The sequence below is a fragment of the Schistocerca piceifrons genome, chromosome 2, assembly GCF_021461385.2.
Source record: "Schistocerca piceifrons isolate TAMUIC-IGC-003096 chromosome 2, iqSchPice1.1, whole genome shotgun sequence".
Lineage (NCBI taxonomy): Eukaryota > Metazoa > Arthropoda > Insecta > Orthoptera > Acrididae > Schistocerca > Schistocerca piceifrons.
In genome coordinates, this window is record NC_060139.1 from 627,974,081 (window position 1) to 627,989,873 (window position 15,793).

Sequence of the window (15,793 nt, forward strand, 5' to 3'; positions counted from 1 at the left end):
ACAGACAGTCTCCTCATATACCACTGAAAGTACCTGCATAATTATATCATTGTACCACACACAGTTCATGAGATATGATGTTATAATCATTGAGATGTTGACAAATGGGCATTTGCTTAGAATGGAACGCAAATTACCCTGACTAAACTCATCTATTGTTTGATAACGAGAGCAGTTAGCGACTTCCGACAAACTCTAAACATAATTTCAAACCTTTTATATACTTCTTCTCGGTTATACGCTTAAAGTCAAATATTTCAAAATTAACTCATACGCAAAGTAATCACAAGTTTGAAGCAGTTTTACACACGGGAGTTCGATTCTTTACAGAATTATTGACAGATCTCAAAAAATTTTATCAACCACGAGTACAAATGTGCCCATCTTGGTGTTTTGTGGACATTTCCACATGTCTGATCATATAGACATCCAACGGCGGTCAATCACCGGTTTCTTCTTACTAATGCAACAGTGCATAAAAACAGTGATTACAGTGAAGTATGACGTGTCAACAAATATGTAAGAGGCATTATCTGCTGTTATCTAGTGCGTTACCAACACATAGGTTTCAGCAGAAAGCTGTCTTTCTAAACACAGCAGTGGGGAAAAACTAATCATTATTAAGGAGCCAGGACGTTAAAGATGATCGTTATTTCTAATTACAAAACCACTGCCACAAAAGTGATTGCTGTACATAAAGTGTGTTTAGGACGTAGCCAACAAAAACACTGGAATGTGAACTACACAAACAAAACATTAATGGAGAGATGAAGTTGCCAAATACCTTGCAAACCACATGAATGCAAAGACGCTTCAGCGTTACTACAAGCCCAAAACTTCCACCTACTGTGACGGGTCAAGAAAACATGACGGCACTTGTGTCACGATTTTGGTATCGCCTTAACTTCTGCCTCAACAAATAACTGTAGGTAGTTAAACAAAAGAAATCTAGCAGTAATATTCTAATTTTTGTATGTGCTTGTATGTTGTCGTCTGTAATGTAGAGAACAGTTTCAAACTGATATCCTACAGCTACAGCAACCGGCGTGTTCCAGAGATGAAACTTGAGGCAAAGATCCCGCCAGCAAGAATTGGCCATCCAAGCAACGTCGACGGTTGGTACAATAACGAAGCTTTTGTCGAATGTACGGGTAGCACTGTACAATTGTCCGCTTTTAACGGTTTCGAAAGGATTTAATATGGCTCTTATGGACAGTTAATGTCGGATTACAGCTACCTTCTGAGCATGATTCAGGGCTGTTTGAGCGATCTCAGCTCGCCTGGTCACACTGGGTGCGGAATTTATCGCCGTGGATCGAGAGGATAGTCAGTTCCCCATCAAATGGCTGGTGACCCTGATGGCGCTCAGAGGAAACTGAGTTACGTAATTGATTGAAGTGACAGTACGCCCATTCTAAGACACTTACATGGTTTCTAGATTTTGTACATTATATGCATGCTCTGAAGTAATGGAGTCGTGGATTTTTGGTTATTGGTGGAAGTAGTAGACGCTTGCGTTGAGCAAGGTATGGTCTCGAGTGTGTTTTAAAAGGCATCAGCCTTTTTTCTGGAATAGATAGTTTATTTGGTCTTAATGCAAGCATTGTGTGAGTAAATTTCCGAGATCCAACCGAGTTGAATTGCGGAGTTATTAATTACGCAACAATTATTGCAAACTATGTACAGAATTGCCCTTGCTGCTGAAAATAATTGTGGCGAGTGACGATTTAAATTAGGGAACATCAGTGGGACGTGGCAAGCCAACACCTGAATAAGACTGAGATTTGCTAGAATCTTTTAAGTTTATGGACCAAAATGGAGGTGGCGCTCTAGATCTTTATTTTTCTTTGTGATCTTGACTGGGGTATAGAATTTTGCTGGCACTCGACCACGCACTACGGAAGATACTGTATTTGTGAAATACTGAGAAAAGGAAAACTTTTGAGTGAAAAATAATTCCTAGCTCCCGACTATTTCTTGATAGTAGTGGAAATTTCCCCCGAAGTATTTTGACATCTGACTGATAGGCAAAGAAAAGTAAAAGAAAGGAGGAAATAAAGAGTTCAGTACTCGTAATTTACATTTTAACAAGAAAAAAAAGTCTTGTTCTCCAGTTGTTAGTGTCAAACGTTATAGGTATCATTATGTATCACTTGAGAAAATCAGTATACAATGTTTTGTTCAGTTCTACGAATGAGACAGAGAAATTTATGGGACACCTTTTAACGGATAAGTTTAGATTGAGTGAAATTTTTTATATTTTTGGTTTTAAGATGGCTGATAAGAATATAATTTCAATTGAAACTGCATATTTACTCTTGACAGCCACAGTTTATGTATTTCTAATACGCGTTTCTGAGGTTGAAATCTCCATTATCAGGTAGGTTTACGTCAATTAATACGACATGCATGTGTTGTGTGTATGACTTTGCAGAAACTGGCGGCACCGTCTCCAGTGGTCACATGCTTCTTTTCGTGTAGTGTGTACATCGTAGACACTTTGCATTCATCGGTATACTATTTTATGTTTTCATTTCGTGTTTTTTGACTTCCACTAATTGTCATTCTATACCTCTGTAAAATGTTATGCAGCCTATTATTCCTTTATAATAAAAGTTAAGCATCCATGAGAGCGGGTTTAAGCAAACATTGTTGTGCTTGTGCGGTATAGCTCTGACTCTGACAATGTTCCCTTCATACGTGCACCATGTACAACCAAGACTTTTCCGGGGATCATAAATACATTTTTATATGAGGGGCCATCCATAAATTATGTCAGACGAATTTGATGATTTTTTGAGCCCTCCTCTCCTTGTCACAGGTGGTCATTCTTGACTGAGCCCCCCATCCTCTCCCTTGGTGTGACGTAACATATTTTGCAGTTTTAAATTTATAAATTATTAAATTCAAACAGCACTTCCTAAATTATTTATATGTATCTATATAGAAACCTTTCTCATAAAATTAAGAATAAATCAAACATTTTAGATATTCACAAAACATGACAAATCAAATGAACGATGCAAAATTTTATCATCTTGTGTCGAAGATCTAGAATCCTTTCCTTTATATTATTTATGAGTGGCACAGCAGTCACTCAGTTCTCGATTTGGATAATGTTTAGAACAGTCGAGATGTCCGCATCATCTTCATTCAACCATCTGGCATCGTCATCGTTTATCAAACAAAGAAATTCTCAGGCACGTCTAGCTGCTATTCTTTGAGGACGACCCTTCGTGATGGGCAAAACCTCTTGTTGGCTCTTACGTGATAGCATGTGTTGGTTACTGGCTTTGTTTGATGAAAAGTATAGGCTACAGATGCCACACTATCGTTTAAAGAAGTATGCCTCGACTATGGGGCAATAGCCATCATAGGGAACTTGCTTCAAATGTGATGCTCGGGTATCCAAACATAGCTATAGTAACAGAAGAGCAAATTTACTTTCGGAGTCATCCTTCCTACGGGTCTATGCCAGCGTGAAGTCTGTTTAATCATAACAGGTGGTGATAAAAACCTCTCTCGTAATTATCGGCACACGCTAGATCGTCGCACACTGCAACACTTGGCAACCTCGCATTTTACAATTGTGTGTAAAAACTATTGTGATTCACGTACGTGATTTGCGCACCAAGTAGCATACTGTTTCAATGTCCTCGACTGTACGATATTCAGTCTGGTATTTGTTGGCACAAAGTACACGGAACAACAGGAAAATCGTCATTGACCAGTTGGCTACAAATATTAGCCAGCCAAGATGCCCGCACTATCGAAGTTCCGTTTTTCTAGCTTCACGTCAGTAGTTCGATTACTGGACTCAAGATGTGAACCGAAACTGTGATGTTTTAACACAACACCAGTAAGTTCGCGACGAAGAGGCGCCATTCGTCGCTACACTCTGGTAAGTCACTTCTTCCTGGAGCAATGTAAATAGCATCCAAGTCAATATCTTCAAAAAATTGTACAGCTGAAACTACAACTCGCTCGTATCCTGGATTTTCGTCGAGACCACCATCGCAAGTTAAATGAAACACGGGTTTTACAAAACCTTCTCGAGTTCTCATCAACTTTTCGAAAGCTGTTAATTCAGAAAATCTTATGTACGTCTTTGGCATGTGTGTCTGCGTTAGAGGAAGAATGTTTTCCACTACGAATCGCTACGAATGTAGGCCCAGAGTGGGTCAAAACTTCATGTTTTCCTTCAGCAATAGAATAAGTTTGTATTTTTCAGCGACCATGAAACCATGATCTGCTAATTTTACAAGGTATTAATATTGGTGCGTGAGCATCTGCTGGCACACGTTACACGTTCCATAGATAAAGAGAGTACTTGACTAGGGCGCAAAACTGAAGCTAAAGATTCACGGTTTCTTACAGTAGCTGTACAGAATTTGCTTTCTCTATGCTTTACATGAAGCATAGAGTGTTGTTTGTACAATTTAACGGGAGCAGTCACCACGTGTATTTTTTCCTTCCTTTGTACTGACACGTCTGGGAAGGAGTCTTAAATATAACTCTGATCGGCTGATAATATAGCGTTGCTTACATAGTTCAGTTTGCAAGTCGTTCAATGTTTTGCAACACCACGTTAAGTTCATTGCAACGGCGATCATCAGCTGCGCTACCAAAAACTACAATCTCCTTTAAGACTTCAAGTAAACCGGACAGATTTTCTTCCACTCTAGGACGATCAACAGTATTTAGAATTGTACGAGCTGCTGCTAAGTCGGAATTACTCTCACCAATTTACAGAATTTTTTGATTTTAGAATAACGACTTTTATCTGTCGTTCGGGTACGCTGTTATTCTTTTTATTACCCCATCTGTCGCCATGCCAGCAACATCGCGTGATAACATCAAGCTATTGAGCTCAGATTGCATGTCTTGTTTGTTTTCTTCCTGCAATTAAAAGTAAGCATGTAAAATGTCGAATATGGGCATTTCACACAGTATATATGCCAAATCACCATGAAGAATCGAGCTACACGATAGTAAGAATTGCACTGAAATCGACCATGCGCTTTGCTAGATTACCTGCAACAGACATACAGAAGGATGGGGTTGCCAGTTTTGCTTTACAGTAAGTAGTGAAAAACAATTGAATGTAACTGACTAAGTTTTTCTGTTTTTCAGTTTGCCACAGAACACTAATTACAGTTTTAGTGGCGGAGAATTAAAACTAAAAATCTTAGCGTTCAAAAAGTTTAGAGTAGTAATACAAATCAAAACAACTCTTTATACATGTAACGTCACGAAGCTTATGATTCGTCTCCCCTTTGTCACACAAAGGCACACTTTGTTGACCTCCTCGTTCCCCCATAACATGTGACGTAATTAATGGACGGCATCGATGAATTTCCGGCTCAAGAGTTAGGAGTGTGATGTTTGAAATATTAGCTGTCTTACATGAACACTCAAAATCTCAGCGATCAAAAACGAAATTTGGACTGTCTGCAGTCTCAATAGGTAATGACCATCCACAGAATAAGCCTTTACATTCTACATAATTGTTAGTATAAACGCGACCAGTACAAAATGTATGTGCACAAGGAGTTTCTGAATTTCTGTAATGGATTCCTAGATCGAAGAGAGTCTCACATAGGTAGGAATTAGAAGCAATGTCAAGATAAGAAACAGTATCCGTGTAACACGATCATATCTAACAAACATAAATGACGTCGTTTAACACCTCAAGCCGCTGTTCAATTTATTCTTTATTGTGCGAGCGTTTTCAGTTAAAAAAAAAAATTCTCCAGTGCCTGCTGTTCACATACCATGGATACACCAAAATTCTAGGAGAAAAGGTTGTTTGAAAATTGTAGACAAAGTAAAGTCAAAGCTTATAAATTTTTGTTAACGGAAAGGGTTACACACATTCATCAAAATATCGAAAAATTAATATATATAAATAATGTGTAGTCATGCAGAGGTAGAGGCATGGAGTATCAATAACGAGACAACTATAGAAGGAACACACAAAATGGAACAGAAGCATCGTGAGCAACCGCAGCATAAAGCGCCGCTAGTCTGTAAATGCTGTAGATTTAATCAGTAGTATTATCTTTGTCACAGTAATAATTCACGAAAATTTTCAATATATCCTTTGTTTTTTAGTTTCAGTTGCTCATTCGAAATGAAATATGGATCTTGATCAAAACGAGAGTAAATTTCTCTCTCTATTCCATGAACTTCATATATCTACTTCCCTCTGCGTTACGTAAAATAGTAACACTGGTTCAAATGGCTCTGAGCACTATGGGACAACTTCTGAGGTCATCAGTCCCCTAGAACTTAGAACTACTTAAACCTAACTAACGTAAGGACATCACACACATTCATGCCCGGAGCAGAACACTGTTTACAGTTTTACATGCTATATGATTTTCATCTCTTAACCCCTTTTTCTGGCATACACGGAAATAGTGTGAAGAAAAAGTATTAAGTTACTTAAATTAGATGTATGTCATCATGTGAACAATTTTTATCATTGCCCGCAAAAGGCGCATGGGAGCTACAGTAGATGTACTACAATGTTCAATAAAATTCTTCTGGGTTTGTGACAGCATTGTCAATATGTAAAACTACCGACGTTTCGGTCACTGTTACAAGTTACCTTCTTCAGGGTGTTTTTGTTAACTGCTGAATGAGAAAACTTTGTTTCTTATATACCTGCAGACGTGGCTGTTATCTACTTCTGATAGGCTGTTAAGGATGAGGGGGAGGGATATTAAAAGTTCTTTTTTGGATTTTTTCTTAATTCTTAATTAATTAAAACAATTCCTTTTTGCTAAAGCACAGAGCAATTCCACATTTTCAGCATTTCACAGTCGGCTATCCCTGAGGGAAAAGTCTACGTCTTTGCTTTTGGGCCATACCCCAGCCATTGAATAAAACCGGTCACACAATAAAGAATAAACTGCATGGCAGCTTAAGGTGTTTGTTTTACTTCTACAATCTGTAAATGTTGTGGAACAAAATACACAAAAAATGTGTAGCATGTACTGCATACTCTCCGTCTGCTGGGTGAAAGAGTGCACATTTTAAACAAACTACTCTAGAAACAAGATACGTTTCTAAGGTACACATGAAACCTAAAGTAATCACGTGCAATATAAAACACTTCATCGCTCTTCTTTCATTGATGGTCCACACCCAGTTGCAATACTCCTACATCGGTTACCATTAATCAGCGTTACACTTTAGTTTATAGGTTACAAATGCAATTACTACCGGAATTACAGCAGAGTACTATGGCTTATTCTCCAAACGGACACGCGACAGTAGAGACGTTCCAAAACGAAATTTTCACGTCCTGAAGAAGAGTATGCGCTGATATGAAACTTCCGAAGATTAAAAGCATGTGCCGGACCGAGACTCGAATTCGGGACCTTTGCATTTCGCGGGCAAGTGCTTTACCAACTGAGCTACCCAAGCACGACTCACGACCCGTCCTCACAGCTTTAATTCCGACAGTACCTCGTCTCCTACCTTCCAAACTTCACAGAAGCTCTTCTGCGTAGCTCAGTTGGTAGAGCACTTGTCCGCGAAAGGCAAAGGTCCCAAGTTCGAGTCTCGGTCCTGCACACAGTTTTAATCTGCCAGGAAGTTTCAGTGGGGATGTTGTTTACACGTTTGCCGCTGTCCCCTGAACATTTCGTTCAGATCATTAGCTACCCAGCATCGCCTACAAGCCATAGTATCTTTTACGGGGAACTGCGAACACCCTGCTCAACAAGAATCCATAAAATAAAGCACGAGTTTGATTACCAGCAGTCCTCAACTATCGTAATTTTAGCTGTTGCAGTTAATAAGGAAATCGTTAGTTTCATTCATTTACTTTCCTGAAAACAATCGCGCGCGCGTGGACGCCGCGCACTCGCTCGCACAAAATGGTTCAAATGGCTCTGAGCACTATGGGACTCAACTGCTCAGGTCATTAGTCCCCTAGAACTTAGAACTAGTTAAACCTAAGGACATCACTAACATCCATGCCCGAGGCAGGATTCGAACCTGCGACCGTAGCGGTCTTGCGGTTCCAGACTGCAGCGCCTTTAACCGCACGGCCACTTCGGCCGGCGCCTCGCTCGCACGCACGCACACACACACACACACACACACACACACACACACACACACACAGACGTTGTAGATCATATGCTCGTAACGTCATATAGTTAGTTGGGACAGCTGATAACATATCTATTAACAGACAGTTTCTGCAGCAGCAACAGCAGCGGTGGTAACACTAATACATCTGTGTCCGAGCTACGCAGTCGCCAGAGATAACAGCAATCCCGTCGAGTCCGCAATGCAGATTGCTTACAGTTGCAGAGTTCTAAGTCAGTCGTATCAGCTGTCTGCAAGGACAAAGCATGATATAGGTGATCACATGCGGTCGTTGCCTTGTATACAACATATCCGCCACGTGCTGCTGGATCGTCGACGCATGATTCTTCACCTTGAAGAACGCATCTAGTTCCACAAAATCTGAACACACGTGAAATGCATGATGCATCGTGCAGTTGGGAAGGTGCGCGAGAGGAGTGGCACACAGCGCAGGGAGGGGACTGCGCGTGCGGAGAGGATGTGGTTACATCACTGCAGCTCACCTGGGTAATAATCGACAGTCTCGCTGCCTCTGTGTCATAATCTCAGATCGGTATCCTCTAAATTACACCCAGTGAACTTTACGTCCAGGAAACGTCCGCTAATCCTCCTGTTCGAACTCCACAACTTGCCCAGCGTATAGAACAGTCCATGGCTCTTGCATAGCATTTTACCTTACAATAATTACTGGTGAAGAGCACTGGAGACGCTCGAACAAGAACTGTAATGCCAAAATTTTTGCAAAGGAAAGCAATCATAATTTATTTTACGTTCTGTCAGACGCAGTCACAAAATTTTTGCTTATGACTGGATTTTCGGAAACAAGACTATAATAGAAATTTTGAAAACCAAATTACAAACCTGTATGTGAAAATCGAAGTATGGTCCATACCTTGGGATCAGCACATCATACATGTAATCAAGTTAGACGTATCGTCGTATAAACCCTAGGATGCATGGTGCCGAAAACACACATGAATGTATACGCAGGGGCTCCAACGCCCTGCCCTAATTTAAAATTTTCCTCTTTACATATAATCATACTTTGGAGTTAAATTTATTTCTGTCAAATTTATTGTCATATTGAAAGATTCCTAAGATACAGTAACCGTATCTGGTGGGCCTGATTAACATTTTATTAATTTTTTAAAAAAACTCTAAGAGTGAATTTTTATTAGTTACATCCATTTACATACAATATATACATATAATTTTATTAATTCACTTATAAGTTGCAGTTTACATTTTATGACATTTATTACAACCAATTTCTTCAATTAAAACATACTCATTATTCACAATATTATGTATATAGGCAATGTTTTGACAAAAAGTTATTATTCACTGTTCACATAAAATTGCATTTTTCTTTGTTTTCAACATGTGACAAACAAGAGACACAAAGAACGCCACTATGTTCCTTACAATTGTTGTTTTTACACTTAATGCATGTCATAGCACTTTTCTTGTGTTTATTATGTGGACAATAATTGCATCTTCTTCTTTTTCCTGAAACAGGTAGTTAGTTCGGCAATATGACATCTTTTTGAACACCACATCTTCTTTGGAAGATTAGGGATCTGAATACGAAGTTCCATTAGTGGTCTTACCATTTCCGCTGCTAAATCTCTTAGGAACAAACGCCTTTTATCACATCTTCCACTATGGTATGTCAGATGTTGTGCGGAAAATAAAATTTCACTGTTCATTGCTGCGACGTCCATCATATTCATCCATAATGCAAATGGCCATCTTCTTGTTTGTCTCTTGCAAGTGTAATAACGAATTTTCTGGTCCATTTGATCTACTCCACCCTTCGTAGAGTTATGGAACTTTATTATATCTGGTTTCTTTTTTGCATGAGTTTCATCAATGTTTCTGTCGTGATGCATTGTGCTAATGAGAACTACAGGCTTTTTCTTTTTGGGAACATAACTCACCATTGTAATGTCACCTCTAAATGCAAACATAGAGGAATGAATCGCTCTTGAGGCAGATGGTTTCATCTCATTAGGAATTTCTGGTTTATTTTGTTTGATTGTTCCCACCACTGTAATTTGCTTCTGAAGCAGCTCTTCTGCCAGCTGCACACTAGTAAAGAAGTTGTCAATAGTAACATTTTTGACGATCCTTCAACGTTTTTAGCAAGATCTTTCACCACATTCAATCCAAGATTTTTCTGAATAGGTTCATGGGGTTTCCTTCCCGTGTAAACAATTCCGTCTAAAGCATATGCAGATGTAGCATCACACAATCAAAATATTTTTAAGCCATACTTGGCTGGTTTACAGGGCATATACTGGGTGGAGCTGCATCTTCCACGGAATGGGACTAGCTGTTCGTCAACTGTGAGCGAATCATTGGGAATCATTCTATTTTTACACTTGTCAAGAAACAGTTCCCATACATAGCGAACAGCTGCAAGTTTATCTGCAGATTGAGCTTTACAGATACGCCTGTCATCAAATCTAATCATTCTCCTTATATCCTCGAATCTATTTACTGACATGGTGGCCTTATATGTGGGATTTGCCTTATCATCCAAGAATAATTCTCTAATAGGGACATCCCAACTCTTCTCAACACCAGAAAGCAGTAAAAGACCAAGAAAATCGTGCATTTCAGCAAGAGAAACGTTTTTCCACATTTTACCACGTAAAGTAGCCACTCTTCTGCCTTCAATATTTGTGCAGTTGATGATTTCCTGTAATATTTCCTTGGATATGATATAGTCCCAGGCATCCTTAGGTTACAGGTTTTCAAATCACGGGCTGGACCAGGTGCCTTCTTTACGATATTATGGACAGGCGTACGAAAAGTTGCAGGAGGATCTAATTTCCAAATCGTTCCATTCCAACTAATGTATGTGTGGTCTTCTATACCTTTTTGTGATGGTTTTTCATTTTCAGACTCTGGTGAAGTTGCTGTCAGGGTTCCTCCGAGCCATAATCTGTAGGTAGCGGTCATCCATTGCAGCAGTAGCTCTTGTGCGGTCTGAGCAAGGCATGTCATCTACAGTTCCTGTCTCTCTGTATCTCCTCCATGTCCGAACAACATCGCTTTGGTTCACTCCGAGACGCCTGGACACTTCCCTTGTTGAGAGCTCTTCCTGATCTAAAGTAACAATGCGGACGCATTCGAATCACGGTATTGACCGTCTAGGCTTGGTTGAACTACAGACAACACGAGCCGTGTATCTCCTTCCTGGTGGAATGACTGATAGATAAAGACAGGGTGTCTCAAAAAAGACAGACAAACATTGGTGACAGATTTCGTCCACCAAAACAAGGGAAAAAAGTCTAGAAAACGAGGGCTCTAAAGCGCATACCTCAGTATATATGAACACTTATTCATTTTCTATACTCTGTACTCTATACAATTCATCTACTGCAAGCTTTTTGCCTTTCATATTTTTGGAGGAGTTAGTATGCACCAAAACAAGAAAAAATGTCTAGTGAACATAGGCTAAGAGCTATGACTACTTGTTCAGTAGAAGAGTTGTGTTTCTCGCTAGCGAATATGAACAAGTGCTCGTAGCTCTTAAAGTACGCATTTTAGACCTCGTGTTTACATATTTTTCCTGTTTTGGTCAATACCTCCTCTGCCCAAAATATGGAAAGCAGAGACCTGTTTCATAGTATTGAAGATGAACGAGTGTTCATACCTCTTGATGATATGCTTTTTAGAGTCCATGTTTACGAATTTCTGTATAAGGAATCTGTCTCTAAAGTTTGTCGGTGTTTTTTTGGGACGTCCTACTTATATATCTCAAAGTTGTCCTTCCCTCATCCCCCACCCGCGCACAGGTTGACATGGAGCGTCGAGTGTGGTATTGCAGTCGTCCTCTGAGAGAAAAATTTGGAATTACAACTTTTTTCGATCCGATATGTAGCTTTCGAGATATTTCAATGTCTTTAGTTATACAGGGTGAACATGAATAAAAATGCAAACTGCAGGAACCGATTCGTGACTGAAAATGGAGGAAAAAAGGTTCTATGAAAACGTGAGCAGAAATGCATCGCTGCTACGGTAGATGGCGCTGACTAATGGCAATTCCTCCGACCACACGCCATGTGTTCCTTGTGTGTTACAGGCTGTGTGATTGACGCAGCGTATTGTAAGCAGCACAATGATCCAGTATTCATGTCGGGAACAAGGAGATGGTAACACTTGGGAGGAGGATATGGAAACGATCGAGAGGCAGCACGACTATACCAAAACCAGTACCTTCACAGACACCAGCCATATTATACAACATTTCAAGCCCTTTTTGGGCGTTTGTGTGCTGCCTCTCGACCGTTTCCATCTGCTTGGCCGTACGCAAAAACTACCTTGGCTTGTTCCCGACATGAATAACGGATCGTTTTGCTGCTTATAGTACACGGCATCAACCACACAGCCTGCAACACACAAGGAACACACGGGATGTGGTCAGAGGGAATGCCATTCGTCAGCGTCATCTACGTGGCAACGACGTGTTTCCGCTCACATGTTCACAGGAATATTTTTCCTCCAGTTCCAGTCAGGAATCCATCCCTGCAGTTTGTTTCATTAATGTCCACCTGTGTGTGTGTGTGTGTGTGTGTGTGTGTGTGTGTGTGTCTATGTACAAAGCATAACAAGAATAAGTTCAGATATTTTTATATGTGGTACATTAATATGTACATTCATCAGTGGGTTAGTTGTTTTTTCTCTACATCGAACAGTCTTCCCAAAAACACATCATACAATATACTACCTGAAGTTTACTGCACGGTTGTAACTGCTCAACTAAGGGAACTTTGCCTGTCACTGAAGATTAGCCGTTTAGCGTCCAAGTGTCCACACGTCAACACCTGATCAGCTGCCAGGGGAAAACAGACATTAATGGGTTGCTCCCGCCACGTGAACTTGGAGGTACTAACCAACCTAAAAACATACTACTCCCAATAGCTATAATTATTACACTGTAAATGACGTAAATACTGATGTACTGTTGATCAGTACACTGTTCTCAGTCACCGACACAAATATCTGCACTTATGTTCAAATAACTTACGGGTTTGCTGCCGGGTGACGTCGTCGAACACTGCCGATATTTCGACAGGAGCACACCTGCCATTCTCAAGGCACAAATGCAAGGAAGAAAAAATGTGCAAGCAAATTTAATACCTCGGTTCACAGAGGAGAAACAAGGATGACACCACACACAGAACAAGTGTCAACACAACCAAAGATAACCAACATCAGAAATATCGATAGTTACTATTAATCAACAGTAGAGGTAGCACTAATTCTGTCCCTCTGTTTTCTGATGAGAGACAGAGCCGGATTCCAAGCAGCATTTAAACAAAATCCACCATCTCTGTTAATAAGGTTGCCTGATAGTCTGGTTTCAACAGCTTCCTTAATAACACTATCCCAATAGCTGGACGTGCAAGCCAGAATCTCCGTGTTGTTGTATTCCATAGGATGACCGGTGCCAAGGCAATGTTCTGCAATAGCGGATTTCCTCGGCTGTTGTAAGCGTGTGTGACGCTTATGTTCAATACACCGGTCTTACACAGTCCTGACTGTCTGACGAATTCCTTGCAGTTGTGGCATGTCATATATTGGTCAATCAGGACTGTGGAAGATCGGTGTATTGAACATAAAGCGTCACACACGCTTACAACAGCCGAGGAAATCCGCTATTGCGGAACATTGGCTTGACACCGGTCATCCTATGGAATACAACAACACGAAGATTCTGGCTTGCACGTCCAGCTATTGGGATAGTGTTATTAAGGAAGCTGTTGAAATCAGACTATCAAGCAACCTTATTAACAGAGATGGTGGATTTTGTTTAAATGCTGCTTGGAATCCGGCTCTGTCTCTCATCAAAAAACAGAGGGACAGAATTAGTGCTACCTCTACTGTTGATTAATAGTAACTATCGATATTTCTGATGTTGGTTATCTTTGGTTGTGTTGACACTTGTTCTGTGTGTGGTGTCATCCTTGTTTCTCCTCTGTGAACCGAGGTATTAAATTCGCTCGCACATTTTTTCTTCCTTGCATTTGTGCCTTGAGAATGGCAGGGTGTGCTCCTGTCGAAATATCGGCGGTGTTCGACGACGTCACCCGGAAGCAAACCCGTAAGTTATGTCAACATTCGATTCGCCGGGAAAAGTTAAGGTCTCACATCTGCACTTATACGTATAACACCTTGTATAGTTCAGATATCTTCCCGATGCTGTGACGCATACGTGGGTACTAACCCAGACAACAAATAAAAGAAACTATTTCCACACTCTCCACCAGTAGCATGTTACAGTTGGGCAATCATATAAACACTGAATAATAAATCCATAAAATCACAAAAGGCTCTACCTCTACGACTAAAGACACCAGCATCTTACTATTACATGCAACAGAGCCATCACAGCTGTATAATCTACATACAATAACATGAACATAAAATCAAAACTTTTAACTATGTACAGCTCTGAATACACCTTCAATTAACTTCAGACAGAATACAGAATTTCCTTTATACTACAGCTGAACATGCTGTCAATATAATTTCAAAAGGAATACTGCACTCGCTTTTATATCACAGTAGAACATGTTCTCAGCGTTGAGATATGACATGCCATGAAATATCAAACTTGTAACGAGCCTTTATATTCAAAATACATGAACCAGCTACAGGCTGTCATCACTATACACAGTGTGTGCTATACAATAGTCTCATTAACTACTTGGCAGCCATCCACCAACACTACAGTCTCTAAAGCACAATACTAGAGCTCCAGTAATAACTAAACAGGTCTTCTCCGTACTGGGTTGCGGTTGACATCTTTACTGACCACCAAGTACGCACGCATCCGCTCTCCAGGTAGGCAACGTCCACAGTAGCTTGGCCACGCATCGCATTGGATGTTGACTGAGCAGGCTACTGGGCTCCTCGCCACATCACGTCCGAGTTGAGCTTCCGTCGTCGTTGCTGGCCACCAGCCGACTCCTCCTCCCTCTGCTCCGCCACCTAGGGACGGTCCCAGAGGCGATCGCTTCGAAGGCCTTGAACAGAGGAAGCTCTCTGTCGATTGTGCCATCCAAAACCCTCGCCCCCGGTGGCGAGGAATCCAGAAGTGCAGCTAGGCGCGGCATACTGCTATTCTAAGGAAAATTTTTCACAGCTTCTGCAATAAGAGCCAATATGCTCTTGGGCTATTGCCTTAAGAAGAGCAACCTTAACAGACTTTAGACAGCAGCTCATGGACGGAACGTATCTAAAATACGAACAAGTCGATGCCAGATTTCAGTATCTAAAATGCCTATGAAAATTTACAAATTCCTACACTGGTAGCTACTGAAACTGCAACACCACGAAGGCTGCATGCAGCGAACGCCAATTTGCTATGTAGTGTAGTGCATGCTCGGATAAGCTAATGATTAGCATTTCAGTGCAGTCATATGCAAGCTTAAATGCAAAGAAGTAGATGACTCTCTGACAACCCTAAACACATTAACGAGGAAAAATGTAAGGTATACTCGCGACGAAATTACATTCGCTCTGTTGAAGGGGATGCCTAAAGTGCCAAAATCCGCGATGGAAATTCGGATTGTCTTGTAGCAGATAAAGGTGGCAACTACAAAAGGCGAAACCTTTGCCCTTAATAATGATATGGAAAAATGGTCATTCTGTTTTTTCATCTGACTCCAGT

At 40.6% G+C, this 15,793-nt stretch overlaps 1 protein-coding gene across 1 annotated transcript in view; it reads right to left on the minus strand.

Moving 5' to 3' along the window:
- LOC124774930 (alpha-tocopherol transfer protein-like) overlaps window positions 1–8,516 on the minus strand; it is a 139,375-nt gene extending 130,859 nt beyond the window's left edge. Inside the window, exons 1-2 of the mRNA XM_047249618.1 lie at window positions 8,459–8,516; window positions 8,200–8,357 (exon numbers count right to left, since the gene is read on the minus strand). The gene's annotated coding sequence lies outside the window, so the exon portion shown is untranslated. The remainder of the gene's footprint in view (window positions 1–8,199; window positions 8,358–8,458) is intronic.
- Window positions 8,517–15,793: the final 7,277 nt, after the last annotated feature.